At 42.4% G+C, this 22,568-nt stretch overlaps 1 protein-coding gene across 5 annotated transcripts in view; it reads left to right on the forward strand.

Annotated features, from left to right (window-relative positions):
- Positions 1 to 5,746: 5,746 nt before the first annotated feature.
- Positions 5,747 to 22,568, forward strand: part of nrcama (neuronal cell adhesion molecule a) — a 183,802-nt gene continuing 166,980 nt past the window's right edge. For all 5 annotated transcript variants that reach the window (XM_060914624.1, XM_060914618.1, XM_060914623.1 and 2 more), the window contains exon 1: positions 5,747 to 5,832. The gene's annotated coding sequence lies outside the window, so the exon portion shown is untranslated. The remainder of the gene's footprint in view (positions 5,833 to 22,568) is intronic.

Here is a 22,568-nt window from a genome sequence, read left to right on the forward strand (position 1 = left end):
TTGGACCAGCTCTTATTTAGGGGTTTCATCCGAAAGGGGGTGAATACTTGTGCACATCCCAGATTTCTGTTTTTTTCATCTTAATTATTGTTTGTGTCACAATTAAAAAAAGTGCACCTTTTAAAGTGGTAGGCATGTTGTGTAAATCAAATGGTGCTAACCCCCCAAAAATCCATTTTAATTCCAGCTTGTAATGCGACAAAACAGGACAAATACCAAGGGGGATGAATACTTTTGCAAGGCACTGTATATTTATGAAAGAATGACAAGTAATAATTTTAATCCATTCTATAGTTATTGCATTTAATATTGCAGAATGTCTGCAAAACAAGTCAGTGTTTACATTATAGGAGCTATAAACAATTGCTCAAGTTCTCTCCCTTGAAAAAAAAAATGCAGCTTGCTATGTCACAGAGAAACTGGAAAGCACAGCATATTCCACTGTGAAGACTCTCCCATGGCGGAAAATGGCTTTGCATATAACTGTTAATATAACTAGTTGCTCTCGAAATTGTAGCATATTAAATCACATGCGATAATATAAACCTATGATCAGTGGACACTAATGTCAAAGCTATGCTGTTATCAAAAATAACCAAAAACTCCTGACCAGATCTGAATCAAGAATTCAACAGCACTCTGGTCCTCATCAGGTGATGCATTCCACTGCTCGAATTTGTAAGAGATACTGTATATAAAGGCGAGGTTAGTTGTAATAGGAGGAGAAGAAGAAAGCTCTTTCGATTTGATTAGATTCGAAGCTTCAGGAGAAACAGACAGAGGCTCGTTCAGCATGCATAACGTGTGAGCTTTACAGGAAGTAGGAGATTGAGCTAAAGATGACTCAGATGATGATGATAAAGAGGACTGGACAGTTCTCAAAGATAGTCTTTCATTTTTGTGACTTAAACATTGACCTTATTTGTCTCGAAGTTGAGATGGTGTTAAAAATATTTGTCTTCTTCTTTTTGTTAATTCGGATACCTATATGCAAGTGCACTTAACATTCTCACATCCCTCTTAACATTCTCACATCCCTCTTAACATTCTCACATCTCTGAAGACCTGTCCTGGAACAACAACACCGCATCACTGGCCAGAAAAGCCCAACAGCGTCTGTACTTCCTCTGCAAACTGAGGAGAGCAAGAGCCCCGGCCCCCATCATGCACACATTCTACAGAGGCACCATTGAGAACGTCCTGACCAGCTGCATCACCGTGTGGTACGGCGCCTGCACCGTGTCCTGCTGCAAGACTCTGCAGCGCATCGTGAGAGCAGCTGAGAAGATCGTTGGTGTCTCTCTCCCTTCTCTAATGGATATCTATAACTCCCGCCTCACCCGCAAAGCCATCAGGATTGCAGGTGACCCCACCCACCCGTCTCACAGCCTCTTCAGTCTGCTGCCGTCGGGGAGGAGACTGCGGAGTCTCTGGGCCAAAACCAGCAGGCTCAAGAACAGTTTCTTTCACCAGGCGGTCAGGAGGCTCAACTCCCTCCCTGTTCTGCCCCTCCTCCCCCCTCTGCCCCCTGCCACAGATTCTGCTCGCACACCCCCCTGCCCCCCCTTCAGCATCTGACATGTCATCCTCACAGTTTCCCCCCCCCCCCCCCAACACACACACACATACATACATACATACATACATACATACATACATCTCATCGTTCATTAACACAGTGAACTCAGGGACTGCACATCTCACTTTACCTCGTTCATTTGCATTATTCCGCACTACCTCACCTTAACAGCTGCTAGTTTGTTTATACTGCTTATTTCAATGTTTACCTGCTATACCTCAAGTGCCCTTGACTGTTTGGTTATTTGCACCAATTTACGTGTGTGTGTGTGTGTTTAGTCTAGTTAATATCTAGAGTGTTTATACTGTTTATATTGTCTGTTTGAGTGTTTAGTCTGTCTTGTTCTTATCTAGTGTTTATACTGTTTATTTATTCTGTTTATATTGTTTGTGTTTAGTCTGTCTAGTTCTTATCTAGAGTGTTTATACTGTTTATATTGTTTGTTTGTTTTTTCAATTATTCTATTTTTATTTATTGCATTGCCTGTTTGCACCGTGGGTCAGAGAGGACTGAAATTTCATCTGTGCTGTATGTCGAGCATGTATAGCATATTTGACAATAAAGTTGACTTGACTTGACTTGATCCCTCTTACCTTCAGAATGCTCAGTGCCATCACCAAATACACTTACATTTACTCCGACCATGTGTTATTATGGCTAAAACCATGCTTTGGTTGGATGCAGATAGCATGAAGGATATATATGTAGGTGATGTAAGAGAAAAGGCAGGGATAATTAAAATACTTCTTTTGTCAGCAGTGGTGCTGGTAAGGACACATCCCATGAGCTCTTGAAGCTGATAATGAGAGGTGCCTGAGGGGTTGGTGGTGAAAATAAGATGCAGAGAGAAAGAGGGGGCTAAGGATTGATATGAACCACTGGAGAGGTGGTGATGTGGGCCATGTGAACACCCAGATCTTTTTAGTTGTTGACTGCTGTGCTACTGTGTGCCAGTTTGGCTTGTCTTTCAAGATGATGATTCGTTCTTTTCATATGCTCCTTCACACTTGATCATTATCGGTCTTCAATCTGAGCTGTACTGATGGTAGTAGGTTTGAGGGAAGAAAGGTTTCATTTTCGTCAAACATGATTGCTCTCACTGGTGTGTAGAGGTGTGAAGCCTGAGATGAGACCTGGAAATCCACAATACAAAAAAAAAAAAGTATTTGTAATTTAAAGCTGTTGGATATAAGATTTGGTGATACACCCTGGACGAGATGTCAGTCCATCACAGTGCATCTCTCACACACACACACACACACACCTCAAGGCAATTTAGCATAACCAGTCCACATACTGGTATTTTTAACATGGGGGAGGGAAAAAGAGAACCCCAGAAGAAACCCATGTGGATGCATATGAAACTCCATACAGGCAGTAACCTGAGCTCTGGGTACTGAGGGAACCTTGGAGTTGGGAAACAGCAATGCTACCTGCAGTCATTATATGTATATGCCTTGGGATACAGCCCAGGTATTCAATCTCAGATATAATTATTTGCTGCCAATGTTGCTGCCATCTCCGTATTACAGAAGTGTTCTGAGAATAATAAATAAATAGCTAGCTAGATCGATAAATGTGACATCCAGTTTCTCAATACCAGGTAAAAGAATAAAAGCTCTTTAACAAGACTTAAAACTTACTCAGATTGCTGTGTGAGCTCAGCCTCTGATTTTGCTGAGATCTGTCCCTGTAGCATTAACCCGATGCCACAGTTTGTGCTGATTCTGCAGGACGAGCTAGCCATCTAACATTAGCCATCCAGCTAAAACACAAGTTCTCACAGCTCTAATCTCAGATCTCTCAGTACTTTCAGCTCATGCACAATCCCAGAATGCTCTGTGCAGCTGTAAAGCTTATAGTAGCATGCTATTGCTAGTTAGCTTTAAAAAAAAAACGGTCACACATGGTCATTTGAGTGTGTGTTTAAGAACATTTTTGCGCATGTCAAACATGCACCATTTGCTAACATTAGCACACAAAAGAAAGCAGAACATTAAAAAAATATATAACAAAACCATACAGATCAGTAAAAATCCACACACCAAGAGTGAGCAAGAATAAGCTTTATTTGTCACATGCACACTCAAACAGTGAAATTCCTCTCTGCATTTAACTCATCTGAAGCAGTGAACACACGCATGCACGCACAAGTGAGCAATGATCACATACGCATACCCAGTTGGGGGTTCAGTGCCTTGCTCAAGGGCACTTCAGTCATGATACAGAGGGAGAGGTAAGTGCTGTTCATTCATTCACTCAACTCCCCTCACATTTTTCCTGCCAGTTCCAGGAATCAAACCATCGACCCTTTGGGCCCAAGGCTCCTTCTCTAACCTTCAGGCCATGGCTGCTCCTGAAATACCAAAGACCCTTCATTGATTCATTTTGCCCAGATATAAGACAGACTGGAGTGTAAAATTGCAGAGAACCCCCCCACACACACCAAGCATCCCATTAAGCATTAAATACCTAACCTAAGCATGTTAGCTAAAACATATAAGAGAAAGAACATGGGTCAGTGGATCAAATACATACACTAACAGAGCACTTTTTGGCATATCACTACAGTGACGTGGCCACTCTGACGGCTTCACCCATCAACATTTCTAGGGAAGAATTACAGTAGTGGTTTCCCGTTGCCTTCTACTGGATTATTATAGACGTTTTCTCCTCTCAACCATTCACACCTATGGACAATTTAGAGTAGCCAGTTAACCTACTGTATGTCTTTGGACTGTGGGAGAAACCGGAGCACCCGGAGGAAACCCACGCAGACACGGGGAGAACATGCAAACTCCACACAGAAAGGCCCTCATAGGCCACTGGGTTCGAACAAGGAACCTTCTTTCTGTGAGGTGACGGTGCTAACCACTATACCACCGTGCCACACCATGAATTCATATATTTAAAAACAAACAAAAAATCCCCACCACCACTGTCCATCCATCGATTATCTGTAGCTGCTTAGCCTGTTCTACAGGGTCGCAGGCAAGCTGGAGCCTATCCCAGCTGATGATGGGTGAGAGGCGGGGTACACCCTGGACAAGTCGCCAGGTCATCGCAGGGCTGACACAGAGACAAACAACCATTCACACTCACATTCACACCTACGATCAATTTAGAGCCACTAATTAGCCTAACCTGCATGTCTTTGGACTGTAGGGGAAACCGGAGCACCCGGAGGAAAACCCACACAGACACGGGGACAACATGCAAACTCCGCACAGAAAGGCCCTCGCTGGCCACGGGGCTCAAACCCAGAACCTTCTTTCTGTGAGGTGACAGTGCTAACCACTACACCACCATGCCACACCATGAATTCATATATTTAAAAGCAAACAAACAAAAAATCCCCCCCATCCATCCATCATCTGTAGCCGCTTATCCTGTTCTACAGGGTCGCAGGCAAGCTGGAGAGGAGAACATGCAAACTCCACGCAGAAAGGCCTTTGCCGGCTGCTGGGCTCAAACCCAGGACCTTCTTGCTGTACACCACCGTGCCGCCCTAACCATTATCTCTAGCTGCTTTATCCTGTCCTACAGGGTCGCAGGCAAGCTGGAGCCTATCCCAGCTGACTACGGGCGAAAGGCGGGGTACACCCTGGACAAGTCGCCAGGTCATCACAGGGCTGACACAGAGACAAACAACCATTCACACTCACATTCACACCTACGCTCAATTTAGAGTCACCAGTTAACCTAACCTGCATGTCTTTGGACTGTGGGGGAAACCGGAGCACCTGGAGGAAACCCACACGGAGAACATGCAAACTCCGCACAGAAAGGCCCTCGCCGGCCACAGGGCTCGAACCCGGACCTTCTTGCTGTGAGGCGTTAGCGCTAACCACTACACCACCGTGCCGCCCCTGTCTGAACTACATCTTACATAATTGTATTTGTATTAAGAAATCATAGGGTACATGACAAAACATCAGAGGACCTACATCACCTAGGGAGGAGATGTGTGTGTGTGTGTGTGTGTGTCTGAGAGAGAGAATTGGTCAGTGTGAGTGTGTGGAATCCTTTTAATATGCAGAACCATCCTAGAAAGGCAGCCGACTCCCATCCCATCTGGGTCTGCGGTCTGATCAACATCGCTGCAGTCGGGCGGTGAACTGCGCATGTGCGGAGAAACGCCGAATCGTTAACGGAGCGCCAGAAGAAGCGGAATCAGACATCCAGCTCAGTTACAGCAGGGACAGACCAGAGCAGAGCAGAGCAGGAGGAAAGGACAACGAGCCTGTTTTCAGGTACGCAGCGTGTTTGCTCTTATTATTAGGCTATAATAATAATAACAACATTTATAATAATAATAATGCTGCTGATTATTGTTGTGATGCTGAGCGTGCGCAGGCAGGAGGCTGTGTTGCGGTGATGAGAGAGCAGGTGGCAACACAAATACACAGCTATGAAGGCTTTTTTTTTTTTTTCCCCATCCATACTCATCGGCTTTGTGGCTGTCAGCCCGACCTGTCATCAGGAACAGCCTGTGATTAGGTGTGGATCAGGTCAATTCTAGCAATAATATGCGGACTGAAATAACGGAAGGATGGTTATATGGCACAGATTGTGGTTCATGTGTGTGTATATACAGTGGTGCTTGAAAGTTTGTGAACCCTTTAGAATTTTCTACATTTCTGCATAAATATGACCTAAAACATCATCAGATTTTCACACAAATTAGATAAAGAGAACCCAGTTAAACAAATGAGACAAAAAATATTATACTTGGTCATTTATTTCTTGAGGAAAATGATCCAATATTACATATCTGTGAGTGGCAAAAGTATGTGAACCTCTAGGATTAGAAATTAATTTGAAGGTGAAATTCGAGTCAGGTGTTTTCAATCAATGGGGTGACAATCAGGTGAGAGTGGGCACCCTGTTTTATTTAAAGAACAGGGATCTATCAAAGTCTGATCTTCACAACACATGTTTGTGGAAGTGTATCACGGCACGAACAAAGGAGATTTCTGAGGACCTCAGAAAAAGCGTTGTTGATGCTCATCAGGCTGGAAAAGGTTACAAAACCATCTCTAAAGAGTTTGGACTCCACCAATCCACAGTCAGACAGATTGTGTACAAATGGAGGAAATTCAAGACCATTGTTACCCTCCCCAGGAGTGGTCGACCAACAAAGATCACTCCAAGAGCAAGGCGGGTATAAAATCGGTGAGGTCACAAAGGACCCCAGGGTAACTTCTATGCAACTGAAGGCCTCTCTCACATTGGCTAATGTTAATGTTCATGAGTCCACCATCAGGAGAACACTGAACAACAATGGTGTGCATGGCAGGGTTGCAAGGAGAAAGCCACTGCTCTCCAAAAAGAACATTGCTGCTCGTCTGCAGTTTGCTAAAGATCACGTGGACAAGCCAGAAGGCTATTGGAAAAATGTTTTGTGGACGGATGAGACCAAAATAGAACTTTTTGGTTTAAATGAGAAGTGTTATGTTTGGAGAAAGGAAGACACTGCATTCCAGCATAAGAACCTTATCCTATCTGTGAAACATGGTGGTGGTAGTATCATGGTTTGGGCCTGTTTTGCTGCATCTGGGCCAGGACGGCTTGCCATCATTGATGGAACAATGAATTCTGAATTATAGCAGCGAATTCTAAAGGAAAATGTCAGGACATCTGTCCATGAACTGAATCTCAAGAGAAGGTGGATCATGCAGCAAGACAATGACGCTAAGCACACAAGTCATTCTACCAAAGAATGGTTAAAGAAGAATAAAGTGAATGTTTTGGAATGGCCAAGTCAAAGTCCTGACCTTAATCTAATCGAAATGTTGTGGAAGGACCTAAAGCGAGCAGTTCATGTGAAGAAACCCACCAACATCCCAGAGTGGAAGCTGCTCTGTACGGAGGAATGGGCTAAAATTCCTCCAAGCCGGTGTGCAGGACTGATCAACAGTTACCGGTAACGTTTAGTTGCAGTTATTGCTGCACAAGGGGCTCTCACCAGATACTGAAAGCAAAGGTTCACATACTTTTGCCACTCACAGATATGTAATATTGGATCATTTTCCTCAATAAATAAATGACCAAGTATAATATTTTTGTCTCATTTGTTTAACTGGGTTCTCTTTATCTACTTTTAGGACTTGTGTGAAAATCTGATGATGTTTTAGGTCATATTTATGCAGAAATATAGAAAATTCTAAAGGGTTCACAAACTTTCAAGCACCACTGTGTGTGTGTGTATGTATGTATGCATATATATTATATACACACATGTATGTGAGTGTGTGTGTGTGTGTTGAACGCAGAACACAGGTGCATGCGGACGTGTAGCGCGCGCGCCTCAGCTCTTTATTCTGATGGCCTTTCCAATGTCCCACAGTAACCAGCCTCAGTGCAGTGTTTATGTTATGTATTCCGATTTAAAGGTGCAATAGCTCGGTCTCTGATTTTTTTTTACATTTTTTTTATTACTTGCATATCATACAACAAATAACCTGGAGGAATTAAAAAAAAGAAAAAAAAATCCCCAAAGGATGAAGCTGAGGCCTCAGCAGAAGTGAATTAAGTCACTGAGAAAACCTGCTTGGAAAACTGACTTCTGGGCCGGAATGCTTCTTTGTGTTTGGATGAGCTCCTGTCAATCATTTTATACTGTAGTATAATTATATTATAATACACACCAGAGATGTTCTTAACTCTTTACCCCTTAAAGCAGTTGCTACAGCCACCCTTGTATATGTATATACTGTTTACCCTGAGAACATATTTACAAGAAAAAAAGTCTAAAGACAAGGTTTTGTTCATATCAGTTTTCTCCTTCATTATGGTGTTGAAACAATCATGACACATCATACATTTTTGAAAAGAGGGCATGACATGGAATACAAAAATCACTCAAAGTTATGTTTCAACATTCAACAACTCACAGGTAGTGTCTGAAAGGTGAGTAATACCTGTGTGAAAACCAATCTTCACATTTTACATGAAGAATTCATGTCAAATGGTGTACAATAAATGATTCCTGCAACTTTCAGTCAGAAAGCTTGTTTCACTCTACGTCTGTAGAGGCAAATTCAGAGGCGTCAAATGTTGTCATTATGGTGCATACACGCCGGCGTCATATGTTGTCATTATGGGATATACACGGGGTCGTCATATGTTGTCATTAAGGGGTAAAGAGTTAAAGGGGGAGGTAGTAATCGGCACGGTGGTGTAAGTGGTTAGCATGGTCACCTCACAGCAAGAAGGTTCTGGGTTCGAGCCCAGTGGCCGGCGAGGGCCTTTCTGTGTGGAGTTTGCATGTTCTCCCCGTGTCTGTGTGGGTTTCCTCCGGGTGCTCCGGTTTCCCCCACAGTCCAAAGACATGCGATGAGGTTAATATGGGACGGCCTTGGGCTGAGGTGCCCTTGAGCGAGACACCTAACTCCCAACTGCTCCCCGGGCGCTGTTAGCATGGCTGCCCACTGCTCTGGGTATGTGTGTGTGCTCATTGCTCACGTGTGTGTTCACTGCTGCAGATGGGTTAAATGCAGAGAGGAATTTCATCAGTGTGTGATGAATAATGTTGTGCTTTCTTTCTTTCTTACCCATTGATGAAAAGGTAACAGCAAACTAGCTTTAGCCTGGGTCACGTGCATCACTGTGAGCCAAGGGTATCAGTTCTTCAATGTGACCCAACATTCTCCTAAAGTTTACGACAATTATTCTTGTGGTACAGCAGAAGAGATTTCTTTGTAGCAATCTTGCTTATATGTGAGTTGATGTCAGAATTGAATTGACAAACTGACACTTTGTTGTATTATGTGAATGTTTATGTTTATTACGCTACAACTCTTGGCTACATGACAGCGTAGGTCTGCCGTAAATGGGTTCCATCTGTCGCAACACCTTCCGTTGTCACTTCTCACAAAACGATCATTCTTTTATTTTAGATCTGAGCAAGTGGTGGCATAAGTTTGATAGTATATCGATAAGATGTTAAAGATCATCACAGTGGTATTCTAATTGTTATAAAACCAATTATTTTCATGAAATAGGAGTTTGTTCACAGTACTGAGCCACTTCTCTCATATTCAGACAGTACAGCCTCTGGTATACCGACAAAGACCTCACAGCCGTTACGCAGTTTCACCCAAAGATTGCAATTTCCCCCTTTAAGAACATCTCTGATTATACTATAGAGCCTGGCGGTGGAGCTTTGTTAAGATAGGTGGGACTCATTCAAATGTCAAACCCACCTAACCATTAGAGACCTACTCACAAACAAACACAAATAACACCTTTGAGTGAAACTAGGGGCGGCACGGTGGTGTAGTGGTTAGCACTGTTGCCTCACAGCAAGAAGGTCCTGGGTTCGAGCCCAGCAGCCGATGAGGGCCTTTCTGTGCAGAATTTGCATGTTCTCCCCGTGTCTGCGTGGGTTTCCTCCGGGTGCTCCGGTTTCCCCCACAGTCCAAAGACATGCAGGTTAGGCTAATTGGTGGCTCTAAATTGACCGTAGGTGTGAATGGTTGTCAGTGTCTGTGTGTCAGCCCTGCGATAACCTGGCGACTTGTCCAGGGTGTACCCCGCCTCTCACCCATCATCAGCTGGGATAGGCTCCATCTTGCCTGTGACCCTGTAGAACAGGCTAAGCGGCTACAGATAATGGATGGATGGATGGACGGTGGTGGGGGGGATTTTTTGTTTGTTTTTAAATATATGAATTCATGGTGTGGCACGGTGGTGTAGTGGTTAGCACCGTCACCTCACAGAAAGAAGGTTCCTTGTTCAAACCCAGTGGCCTATGGGCCTTTCTGTGTGGAGTTTGCATGTTTCCATCAGGTGCTCCGGTTTCCCCCAAAGACATGCAGGTTAGGCTAATTGGTAGCTCTAAAATGACCATAATTGTGAATGGTTGTTTGTCTCTGTGTGGCAGCCCTGCAATGATTTGGTGACTTGTCCAGGGTGTACCTCACCTCTTGCCCATCATCATCTGGGATAGGCTCCAGCTTGCCTGTGACCCTGTAGGACAGGATAAACGGCTACAGATAATGGATGGATGGAAGTATTAAACTACACAACAGCTCACGATTTATTTTGACTTATTAGTTAGGACTTGATTGGGTTTAATATCTGAGTGCTACTGCATGTGTGTCCCTAGATCTTGAAAAACTGCTTGACCCACATCATTTTACCCCCAGTCCAGCAAAATCTGTGGACACAAACATCAAACATCAATATAATATAATCCATATGATCAGTATGCACATGAGAATTAAGTTCTTTTTTATTTTTATTAAAATTACCATCAAAAAGTGCAGACCCACAACATATAAAAGTTAAAAAAAAAAAAACTTCCAGTATATAAAAGTGCCTTTAGACCAGAGAGATGGAGTGCAAACAGAAAGGTCAAAAAAGTACAGACTACATGCATGTATCCTACACAATACCAGCTCTAAACATAAAATATATATGCATTAATGCCATTTTATACCATAGCTATTGAATTCTTGAATCTGATTAGTCAGAAGGTGTTGGTTATTTTTCTATAACAGCAGCTCTGATAACAGTGGAGGCTGTAATTCAAGGTTTATGTGAATGTTATTTATATGTTATTGATTCTATAGACACAACTCATTCACAGATAGACAGTCAATGTAATCTACGCCGAATAATAAACAGATTAAAAATCTACTTGCCATTTAACAAAGAAAAGACACAATTGTTGATATGTTGAAGCTTTCTGTAAGGATACGTTCATTTAAGATTTATGGACTGAGTCTCAGGTGTCAGGGTGTTGTAATGGTCTGCAAGTTTTCCACCATGGGAGAGTTTTCAGGACAGAGGACTTTGTGCTTTTCAGTTTCTCGGTAACACGACAAGCTGCATTTTTGTCTTATTAACTTCAAAAGAGATGGAAAAAGAGAGCCTGGTGAGCAAACAACGGTATATAGCTGCTACAACATAGGTGATATCAGGAACTAACTAGACATCCCACAACATTAATTCTAATTACAATGGTATACAAGGTATGAAGTGTCATTCATTAATGAATCAAAACATTGACAAATTGCTGTGGTATAGGAGGAATAAAACACTTTCAGGTGTGCTGTTATAGGAAAATAATCCACTTCAGAAAGTGTGGCAGTATCATGCCACCCTGTCATCGATTATTTTCCTATAACAGCATGCCCTGTCATGTTTTATTCCTTACATATACAGTACCAGGCAAAGGTTTGTACACCCTAACTCGTTTTTCTGTATTTTCTACATTGTAGAACAACACTGAAGACATCAAAACTATGAAATAACATGGAACATATATGGAATTATGTGGTAAACAAAAAAGTGTTAAACAAACAAAATATGTTTCATATTTTCAATTCTTCAAAGTAGCCAGTGTTCACTTTGATGCCGCTTTGCACACTATTGGCATTAATGGGCGGCACGGTGGTGTAGTGGTTAGCATGGTCACCTCACAGCGAGAAGGTTCCGGGTTCTAACCCAGCGGCCGGCGAGGGCCTTTCTGTGTAGAGTTTGCATGTTCTCCCCGTGTCTGTGTGGGTTTCCTCTGGGTGCTCCGGTTTCCCCCACAGTCCAAAGACATGCAGTTAGGTTGACGTGGGGCGGCCTTGGGCTGAAGTGCCCTTGAGCAAGGTACCTGACCCCTGACTGCTCCCCGGGCGCTGTGTGTGGCTGCCCACTGCTTTGGGTGTGTGTGTGTGTGTGTGTGTGTGTGTGTGTGTGTGTGTGTGTGTGTGTGTGTGTGTGCGCGTGTGTTCACTGCTTCAGATGGGTTAAATGCAGAGGATGAATTTCACTGTGCTTGAAGTGTGCATGTGACAAATCAAGGTTTCTTCTTCTTATCTTAACCAGCATTCATGAGGGAGTCACCTGGAACGCTTTTCAATTAAAAGGTGTGCCTCATGAAAAGTTATTTAGTGCAATTTCTTGCCTTCTTAATGAGTTTGAGATCAAACAGTAAATAATAACAATACAGTAAATAGCCCTATTCCACAACTGTAGTAATCCATATTATGTCAAGAACCGCTCAGCTAAGTAAAGAAAAAGACATCCATCATTACTTTAAGACATGAATTGTCTTATTTAGTAAAAATACAGAAAATTGTTTCATTAGAATCTGTGTCCATATATACACACACAATTAAACAATAACCACAAGTGTCATAAATATCTCATGCTCCGTTGCCTTTTTCTACGCTAAGTGGTTCCCATCAAAGCCTTGATATTTTTCTCAGACGATAATTCTTCAGCCAAACAATCACTGCCTCAATCCCACCCTCCCCCTATTTGTCACTTGAGCCAGTTCTTCATTCACGGAGGGACCCCTGACACACACTCTGCCCACCCAAACACACCCCACACACTCACCACACTGCATTCCATGACTGGGTCAAATCGCCCAATTAATACAGTGTAAATGACGAGCAACATGCTATTGTCTACAGGCTTTCAGCAAAGACACAGGGCTTTTTCATCAGTTGCTTTTTCAATGTTTTAGACAACTGTAACCTCTATTAACGTCAGCTGCCACAAACTTAAGGGAAGACATCAGGCTTTCTTAGATGGAGAAGTAAGAAATGTTTCATTCGAGAAAATTGTGACTGTCAGTTGAGTTCACTCTTAGTTGTAGAATTTTTGAAGTTGAAATTTAGAGTGTTTATATCCTTAAAGGCCTTCACTAGTCACTGCCCATCACCAGCCTGGCAGATGGACTAAATAAGCAAATGGATAGAGATGGACTTAGACACTTTGCTGTGTGTGTGTGTGTGTGTGTGTGTGTGTGTGTGTGTGTGTGTGTGTGTGTGTGCGTGCGTGCGCGCGCGCGCGCACGCATGTGTGTAAGTTTAGTTAGGAATGCATTAATCATGTGCACTTTATCAGTCAGAGATGCCAATGGCAAAGGAAGCACTGTCTGAAGGGTGAGAGATCTTGCAGATCCACCCTGAAAATGGCTCGGAGCCCATGGGAAAGAACCATGGTGTAGGAGGAAGAGCCACTGTGCTAGCTGGATCTGAATGTCACTTATTCCACTCTGTGGGTTGGTGAGGCATGCTGGCTATTCTGCGTCAAGCAGAGCGAATCATCAGGGCCTTGTGCCGTCTGCCAGTCACCGGCTGGAGAGTGTCTGCTCTTCAAAAGAGAACAATGCGGCTCATACAAGCACATGTAGACTGTTGGCTTGAGTGATATCATAATGAAGTTCTCTGAGGAATTAAACAAATTGCATCATATTACTTTTGAGCAGCCTTTGTCATATTGACTCATTGAAGCAGAATTTGTTATAATGCTGTCAAGAGACTTTTCATGGCCTTGTTTAATAGATTAAAACAACAACAACAGCAACACACACACACAAGTTGTTGTTTGTATTTTGAGGACATGAATCGAGACTAATCAATTTGGCCAACTTCAGCACTGATGAACAAAGCAGAGAGAGTATTCTCCAAATGCCTGGCGTTACAATAATGACAGAGACAAAAACAGCAAGAGTTCAGGGACAGGATCACAGTGGATACAGGGACACTGGGTAAGAGGTAGAAATAACCCCTGGATCGGATGCAATTCATTGCAGGGTACCATGCATACACACACATTCACACACACTCACTCGGGGACTTTTAGCATAGCCAGTACACCTACTGGTATATTTTTTGGAAGATTGGAGAAAACCTATGCAGACAGACAGACACATTTATTTATTATTATGCTATTATTTAGGGGCGGCACGGTGGTGTAGTGGTTAGCACTGTCGCCTCACAGCAAGAAGGTCTGGGTTCGAGCCCCGTGGCCGGCGAGGGCCTTTCTGTGTGGAGTTTGCATGTTCTCCCCGTGTCCGCGTGGGTTTCCTCCGGGTGCTCCGGTTTCCCCCGCAGTCCAAAGACATGCAGGTTAGGTTAACTGGTGACTCTAAATTGAGCGTAGGTGTGAATGTGAGTGTGAATGGTTGTCTGTGTCTATGTGTCAGCCCTGTGATGACCTGGCGGCTTGTCCAGGGTGTACCCCACCTTTCGCCCGTAGTCAGCTGGGATAGGCTCCAGCTTGCCTGCGACCCTGTAGAACAGGATAAAGCGGCTAGAGATAATGAGATGAGATGAGATGCTATTATTCAGGGGCGTGTTTAGCCTATTTTTGGGGGTGCTCAAGCACCCCCAAAAACGAGCTCAGCACCCCCTAGCTCAGCACCCTCAAAAACACTGCTTTTGGACGTAATTTTCAGAAATAAGTGCCCTTGCGCACTGCGCAATGAATGTGTGTGCGGGCGTGTGTGTGCGGGCGTGTGTGTGTTCTTGAATTCACCTGTTACGTGATAGTTCTATGACCAGTAAAATACCTCTCCTCCTTGCGTCCCCTCTGATTGGGTTGCCTGTCCGCGCGAGTGCTTGCTACGACATGGTGTTTTTTTTAACTGGATTCCACACCGATGAGGAACTCGAAGTAGCACCTGAGTATTACTGGCATAGCGAGATGTGAAGGTACGGACTGGAGTTACAATTGTTAAACACAACACAATAATATGCATAATGCAATATTGATGTTCCCTGGTCTATGAACAGAATGATAAAAACGACATTTATCATCCATATCAAGATACTTTTGTGCAGAGCTGTACAAGTGCTACGGTGCTAGACCACCGTGTGTTAGTCAATTTTATTTAATGTAACATAGCATTTACTAATGTAAACTAATGTAAAATCATAATAATACACACTATTATTACACAATACACAATAACACATTAATTAACAATTACCACTGTTCAAAATGAATAGCTTCAACATTACAAATGCAGTAGGTCTTGTTTAGTTAAAAATATAATGTAAATATTTGTGTCAGTGGTTGTAAATGTGTAGATATCATAGTTTATTGGGTCAGCTTCTGTTAAAACATTGCATAAGTCTAGTCTTGTCTAGTCTAGTCGTCTTGTCTACTTAAGTCTAGTCTAAATGCGGAATAAACGTGGAAACACTGTCGTTCAAGCCAGGTGCGTCTGTCAGCTCTGGGGGCTAAGCACCCCCAAAGATCAGATGCTAGAATCGCCCCTGCTATTATTTAAATAATTTTACAATAATAATAAAACTAAGGCAGGGAAACCGCAACAGCTAAAGCCAATTACTGCGGACCCATGCATACAACAAAATATAAATATTTAAAAACAACAAATTAATGGGCTAAGAAAGCTACGTGTAGAATTGCACTTAACACATATTGTGCAACCCTGACAATACATGTTCATGGATTGTCAGGGTTGTAAGTAGGCTGCAAAAATAAGGTGTAATACTGCAGAAGGAGGGAGTTGTAGGAGAACAGTGTTAGTTTGAGTTGGCGAGTTTCTTGTGGTAGTATGTTCCAAATTCTCGTTGTTCTTATCAGGAATGACTTTTGATAGAATGGTTTTTTGGACATGATTCCAGCTGTACTGTTGTTGCGATGGCAAGACTTGGGGATCAAGTTTGGCCAACCTAGTGCCGATCTTAAGGAATAGCACCATGTCGAGATAGTCGTGCCAGTAACAAAGGGGAAGTAGATTTATTCTTCTTAATCTTTCCTGGTAACTTGTATCACAGATATATGGCAGACCAAGAATATATTTTGTAGCCCGTCTTTGTACTAGTTCGGTCCGTCTAATGTACATTCTGGACATCTAATGAGGAAGTCTAAGTTCAAACTCAAACATCTTCCTCTACAGCTAAACACAAATGGATCAGAAAAACACTAGAAGAGGAAATAAAAGAACTGATTTGTTGATTAGTAACACTGTTTTAATCTCAGTAAAACTCTGAGATCAGTTATGAAGCTCTCAGGTGATTATTGCCTCATGTTTTATTAAACAAATCCTTTGGAGTCCCTCGACATAAATTCCCACATTGCTACTTTTCACAAGAGTTTTGTGCTGCTCAGGAACAAATGGAGGCTTGTTCTCTTCTCTAAGAGTTCTTTTAATAGGCCTGTCTTGGAGAGGAAGCTCTTCTCTTGAAGTGAGACATGTGGTGCTAAGTGAACAAGACACATGGAGCTCTCACTCTTTCCTACTTGTTGCAGCTCGTAAGGTTAACTCTTACTGAAGCCAGGGTTTATAGCAGTGCACCCACCAAAAATCATCCATGTAAACGAGTTCATGGCTTCTAATTTCATAAAATGAAATTCAGGAAACATATCGCGTGAATCCATCTTTCAGACTGTGAACAGAGATTATGCTTTGCAGGTTAAAATATTCAAAGTCTCAGACAGTTGTGTGTAGTCATCATTTCTCCTATGCTAATCAGTGCAGTCCAGATACCAACAAGTTGTCACAAATTTCTCCATCAGCACATTGCTTGGTTCCAAGAATGACAAGACGAGTTCTTGTCTTGTGCTTTTGCAGTATTTACACTGCAAAGTGCTTTCATTTCTGTTCTAGTCCTGTCTCTGCCCCTTCCCTGTCATTGGTTGATACCCGAACGTGTTGTTCATCTGTTCTGTGTCTCACCTTCATAAGTTTGGTTATTTCTGCCCTGTTGTTTCTGTTCCTCGTTGTTGTTCCTTGCATTTATTGTCCAAACCTTGTTTCCATAGTACCTTATTTTGTATTTTTGTATTCGCGGCTTAGAATCAAACCTTATCCGAGTTTGTTTCTGTGTACCCGTGTTTAAACTGCACTATAGACTTTGACTATGATTTCAGATTCACTGATAAAGCAAGTAAAGTTTATTTGATTTACATTTTATATAAATGAATCCCTCTAATAAAGCAAATGCTGAGTTAACTTGCATCCTGCCTTCACTAATAGAATGTAATATATGTAAGTACAGAGACTCACCAGCCACTTTAATAAGAACTTGTTCTTGAGTCTAATGGCCCTTTTCCACTACCCTTTTTCAGCTCACTTCAGCTCGCTTCAGCTCACTTCAGCCCGACATGGCTCGCGTTTCGACTACCAAAAACCAGCACGACTCAGCTCGCTTCAGCCCTGCTTAGCCCCTAAAACTCGCACGGTTTTGGAGTGGGGCTGAAGCGAGCCAAAGCGAGCCGAGTGAGGCTGGGGGCGTGAGCAGACACTCCCCTGTGCACTGATTAGTGAGGAGGAGTGTCCTCACATGCCCACACACGCCCCGCGAGCACACTGGGATCTGTAAACACTGTAAACCCGGAAGAAGGAGAATTACGAATTACGAGGATTTCTGAAGCCTTATGCGCCTCGCCTCATCTATACGCTCTTGCCAGTATCTGTCCGCGTTGTCGGTGACAACAAGCCACAGCACCAAGACCAGCAACACTAACGACTCCATGTCCTCCATGTTTATTGTTTACTATCCGGGTCGTGAGACTACCGCTTAAAAGCTCACTGATGTCACTGTTTGCGCTGCTTAACGACATCACCTGACGTCCACCCACTTTCGCTAACTCCACCCAATGTGTCCACCCACTTCCAGCCAGCACGGTTCAGCGCGGTTGTAGTCGAAATGCAACTCCAACAGCCCCGCTCAGCTCGACTCAGCACGGCACGGCTCAGCCCGACTCAGCTGCGTTTGTAGTGGAAAAGCAGCATAAGATTCCTGTTCTTGGCTGGCAGGAGTGGAATCCAATGTGTTCTTCTGCTGTTGTATGCTGAGATGCTTTTCTGCTCACCACGGTTGTAAAGAGTTGCTAGGAGTTACTATATCCTTCCTGGCAGCTCAAAACAATCTGGCCATTTTCCTCTGACCTCTCTTATAAACAAGGCGTTTGTTTCCACCCACAGAACTGTTGCTCACTCGATGTTTTTTGTTTCCCACACCATTCTGTGTAAACTCTACAGACTGTTGTGTGTGAAAACCCCAGGAGATCAGCAGTTTCTGAAATACTCAAACCAGTCCATCTGGCTCAAACCATCACCCATGCCACAGTGAAAGTCACAGAAGTCACAATTTTTTCCCATTCTGATGTCTGAAGTGAACACTAACTGAAGCTCTTGATTTGTATCTGCATGATTTTATGCATTGTGCTGCTGTCAACGGATTGGCTGAATAGATAACGGCATAAAACAACAGGTAGATGGGTGTTCTGAATAAAGTGGCTGGTGAGTGTAAGTATAGGGATACGGTCGGTGTACTGTAGGTCAGTATCCGTGCTTAAAGTGCATATTCTGGACCAATTTCATGTTTTTTTATATAAAAGTATGTCCCTTTACACACTCATCCAGAAGGGTAATTTTGCACAAGGCCATCTGTCTACAGCAGAAAAAAAATAAAATAACAAAACGCGTCTGGAAAAATCCCAAGGGAGTCTGGAGCCAGATTCGTGACGTTATCTGCGGAAGCGCCAGCAGGCTGCGAGAGCTTTGCACGGTTTCAGTGCACAGCCTGTGTAGACCAAGCGCTCCCATTTCTCTCTCATTGTCCGGTCTTTTGGGAAACGATGAGTACTAATCCCATCAAGATTGGTGTTGCTACACCCTCCTACGATACATCTGTTAACCATTTTAATAATTACGCGATAACATTGAAGAAATTTGCAGAAAACCACCAGGTTGTTTTCTCATAAACAAACCAGCGCTGACGTAGGATTCAGAGGGAGGCGTCCCACAGATGACGTCACGAAAATCAAATGCCGGGAAGAGTCTAGAGTGCAGCTGCCTGGCTGCACTCTAGACAACCTCTGGGTGACAGATGTTTGAGAAAAGCTGATCAGTGTTGGAGGTCAGTGAGGCAAAGGTGTTCTTCACTTACTTCCTGGGAAATCCAAATGCCAAGTTTTTTCAGAGGCGGACCAATTCGCCTCAAATGGCTTGAGTTCAACTGAATTTTTCTGGTATTACGCAAGGTAAAAAAATTGCAGAGAATGCAGAATGTTACAGATATTTGACCAAAGTTTAATATAAAATAAGAGAATTACATTGGTCTTGCTCCTGAATTTAGCCGTGATATGCACTTTAAAGTGAATGTTGCTGTGTTGGTTGGTTGGTTGGTTGTGCTTTTTTAAAGTCACCCACAGAAAGTAGGTTTTAAGTTGGTAGTTTTTGGGGTATCGATTTGAGGATTGCAGATGATCAGTAGTGGAAAAAAGTATAAGGTTCATGTACCTCAATAGGATATTGAAAAGGGCAAAAGGGAAGCCATGGACAAAGGAGTTCTGTTTTCTCAGGCTCCTCTGGCAGGCCTCTTGTTCTTGCCTCTTTCTTGTAAAGAGGGGTTAATAAGGGAGGGGGGAAGCGTGGACTAAGGCGCATCACAAAACCACTCCTGAGCTTCCCAGGCTGCCTGGCTGCACTCTAGACAACCTCTGGGTGACAGATGTTTGAGAAAAGCTGATCAGTGTTGGAGGTCAGTGAGGCAAAGGTGTTCTTCACTTACTTCACAACAGTGAATGAAGGGAGAAAGTGTGGATAAGGATGAAGAGAAAAACAGTGACATGGTTTGAGTGAATGCCAGGCAACGTTTTTTTCCCCGCATTATTATGTGCACAGCATTGTATTTTGCTATTTCGAAAACTTGGGGGGGGGGGGAACCTGAGAGCCATTCTCATATATCCTCACATTTGCATAATCTTACTTACACACACACACACACACACACACACACACACACACACCTCTGCCAATTTAGAGACCTGACCCACTTGTGTTGTTTAATTGCTCAGCAAATACAGCAGCTCACTTTTTATGCTGCTTTTTAAACAGGAGATTTAAACAGCAGCTCTGTTTAAATCTCAAGTGAAAAAAAACCCAAACCAACCCAGCCTAATTAAACACAAAGGCTCTAAACGCTTAAAGACTTCAACAGCACTTGCTGCAAGGTTGATTCTGACAGAAACATGTTGTATATTATACAATGTTATGTATTATACACTTGATCAGGATCTTGTCTAAAAGTAGGAGAACTGTTTCTGGGTCAGCTTTTAAGGACATGGTTACGAAGAGCAGTGTGGTCTTAGTGGTGTGGCATTTATTATTCATGATTTGTGTACAGTGAATGACAGGAGTTGGCGTTTTATGGTTATATATTTTGTTTATGCTCAAATTTATGTATTAGCATGTTACTATGCAGTTAAATATGAAATAATAATAATAATAATAATAATAATAATAATAATAATGTGGGGTTAGAGCACTCTTGCAGACTTGGCCAGTGGACAGATTGAAGCAGTAGGGAGGTTCACATATTACAGATGGTACGAGATGGCATGGGGTGATGGAGGGAATGTCCTGGAGTCCTGTCTCTTAGTGACAGTTGTACATTTACATACGGTACATACAGTACTCTATGTATATTAGGGTGCATCAGTTGCCTCCTAAAAATGAAAAGTTCCTCCGATCATGATGCATTTTTGTTTTTATGTTCCTTTTGGCAAGAAAACACACTGGGTGAAATATTTTGACAAAATTCAAAAGTTTAATGGTGGCACCAGGAGCTCAAAGTTATGGAAAAAGCTGCTATTTTATGACTTTTATGACAAAATTTCAATCACTTTTCATGAAACATTATAGCACCTTATAGAGTATACCAAATATCTTAGATACACATTTTTAGTACATATTCTAAATATATTATCAAGCACAGTTTGAGTTTTAGCTGTTCATTGAATCATTGTTCAACTACTTTTAAACAATACAAATGTATTATGAATCACATTAATGCTTCTCAATCCCTTGCAAAGGTTCTTAACATGATCTCTGGGTCACAAGAAATCAATAAATGGAGTCCAACATCGTGATTCAAACCTTACGCGAAAACATAAAATAAGCGTTTTTGGCAAAAAATGAACCTCATGGTGCCACCATTAGACTTTTGAATATGGTCAAAAAAATTTTACAGGATGTCTTTATTGGTGAAAAGGAACACCCAAACAAAAATGCATTAGATTTTATGAAAGTGAGGGCAACTGATGCACCCTAATGTATATGGGTCTCCGTGTGTATGAGTGTGTCTGGGAGCAAATTTGAAATATTGATGGGGTTTTAATGAATCCTGCCAGAATCACAATTGTGATCATTGTGGTTCTGTGATCAGTCAGTTTTTCTCCCTTTCTGCTCCAATGCACTCCAGACTACCAATACTATCATGGGTGTATAGTGGCATAGAATAAGTGATAGCACAAGATATATTTCTTGTTTTTTTTTTTTTGTATCTCAATGGATACCACATCATTATTTAAACTGTAGTACAAATATGCCTCTTGGTGGGTAATGGAAGACAATACTGATCCTGCTGACCCACTAAACTGTGTGTTTAAAAGCATAATCCACATCCCCTTAATCTTTCTCTCAGCTTAGAAATTATTAGAAAAGATTGAGGTCAAAAACCTATTAGAATTAAAAAAAATAAATTAATTAACACAGCACAGAAATACCCTCTGTTTATCAGTTGCTGTTAAGAGAAGAGAGAGTCAGTCACGTGGGAAGAGACATTCAAACAGCCCAATGAGCGAGTGCATCAGGACAATGAAGCCTCGGGATGGAAGCTGGGATCCTAATTCAGGCTGTCAGCTATGACAATTGCAGCTTTTCTGTCAGCATGTGGTGAAACCCATTTTTGTGATATTGGAAATGGCTGCCAATTTCACTCGGCTGCATCTATCCAAATGACAATTCTATATGTTGTAAGTGGAAATAGAGTAACAAAGGACACCTTTATAACCATTAAGAAATCCACATTATGTAAAGCAATACTGAGGGAGTTTGTTTCTTTTTGTGCTGTTCCATGACTGGGGAATGAGGAGCAAAGATTTTGTACGGTATTTTGACCCCCCCCCCTTTAAAATATACAGATCAGTGCAGCTTTTAATGAAACGAAGAACAAAAAGCCATTTGATGTTGGCTCCAGACTCCCAGGAAGTCCTAAGATGCAAGCCTCACTATGAAGTCTTCCTTCCTTCCTTCCTTCCTTCCTTGGAAAAATGACTGAGCAATTTTTCCAGAGTTAAAAGTATTTTCCTCAAAAATAGTTAATTTTGCTCTGTTTTGAGTTTAGAGAGTAAAATTTGGAGTTGGAGTGGGAGAAAAATGACGGAGTAGTACAGTTTCTCTCAACAGAGTTGGTTGTGGCTCTGAACTGAGTAA

The sequence above is a fragment of the Neoarius graeffei genome, chromosome 2 (genome assembly GCF_027579695.1).
Source record: "Neoarius graeffei isolate fNeoGra1 chromosome 2, fNeoGra1.pri, whole genome shotgun sequence".
Taxonomy (NCBI): Eukaryota; Metazoa; Chordata; class Actinopteri; order Siluriformes; family Ariidae; genus Neoarius; species Neoarius graeffei.